Consider the following 1,470-nt stretch of genomic DNA (forward strand, 5'->3'; position numbering starts at 1 on the left):
TGAACTAGGGAGCTAGCAAAAACTAACTAGATGGGACTGGCGGATGTCGTTTATTTGCCACTTACATCCCTAGTTTCATCTTACCATTTTAATTTCTTTTCGCCTGATGCTGCTTCGAACCATTTAAATATAGCTTGCCATGCTTGGCAATAATTCGTCTGTCGTTTACCATGTAAGCTTACTGCCTGGATCATACGATAACTATCTCTTACTTATGTCCAGTGGAAACCTTTCAGGATGCCGTTCACACTAGGACACAATGTACAACCCCAGAATCTATTTGTGGAAGCAGTGCGCCATCCATGTTACCAGATAGTAGCAGTTCAGAGGCAACACCTCCGGAGAGCAGTCTGAGCACAGATATTATAGTGCTTGAGGCTCTACTAGAGGCAGAAAGAGATGGTGTGGTTGCCATGAATGAGGTAATCTTTATCTTGAGGCTGGAAATTACAGAATTAGCGGCACGCATTATGCAAGCAACCCAAGAATTGGAGGAAGTAAGAATGTTGCATTTGAAGACGGAGGAGGTCCTGCTGTTTTTGCTATCTGAAGCCCAAGGTAATCCCGGTTCTTCTTTAGATATCAGTTGAAATTGTCATTAGATTATTGTACTTGCATGTTGTGTCATGTCTCTGAATGGATTATGTTGCAAGACCCCCTATGTTGTCCATGTGTTGTAATGATCCAAATTTTTTAGGCGAGGTAATCCTCAGTACTTGTATGATTGACATAAGGTGAACTGTTTTTCGTGTGAGCATATTGTATTGGATGAAATAACTGTTTGACTCAGAGTGTATCCAACCTACTGAATTCGAAGATCACGGCATTTCTAAATCATAATCATATATAAAGGTGGAATAAATCTTTGTTGTGGTTTTGAAGAAATAAATAACAAAACGTAGAATTATCTGTGGATATTCGTAATCGAATACAAATTGGATTTGAATTTAGTTTGCCAGAGCCCAGGGCAAACGTGAATGCTAATTCTCCCAAGTTTTGAACGAAGCGGCTAAACACTCACTATAATTTGTGGGCTGCCCGAAGCAAGTGTTTGCGAGATGGAAATTACTGTCTTCCCCTGACACTTGACATCCTTATCGACCGGATTTACACTGCTGTCGATAGGGGTAGACTAGTAACTTCAATCAGACATGACACGACGGCCTCTGAGCCCATTCAGACACGGTGGGCGCCAAACGTGGGCGGCAAAACACATTTGATTCAAGCTCGTCCGAATGTGTCTCTTCCTCCATTTCCCCATTCATACACGGTGGGCGGCAAAACAAACTCTCCTCGTCTGAAATCGATGTAGGCTAATATTTTAAATAGGGGCAGATGTGTAACTTCCCTCAGACGTGACACAACCGCCCTACCTGTCAGCCCCATTCATACACCGTGGGCGCCAACCGTGGGCGGAAAAACACCCTCTCCTCGCCCGAAATAGTTACCGGCAAATATTTGGGAGATGCG

The sequence above is a fragment of the Triticum aestivum genome, chromosome 4D, assembly GCF_018294505.1.
Source record: "Triticum aestivum cultivar Chinese Spring chromosome 4D, IWGSC CS RefSeq v2.1, whole genome shotgun sequence".
NCBI classification, from domain to species: domain Eukaryota; kingdom Viridiplantae; phylum Streptophyta; class Magnoliopsida; order Poales; family Poaceae; genus Triticum; species Triticum aestivum.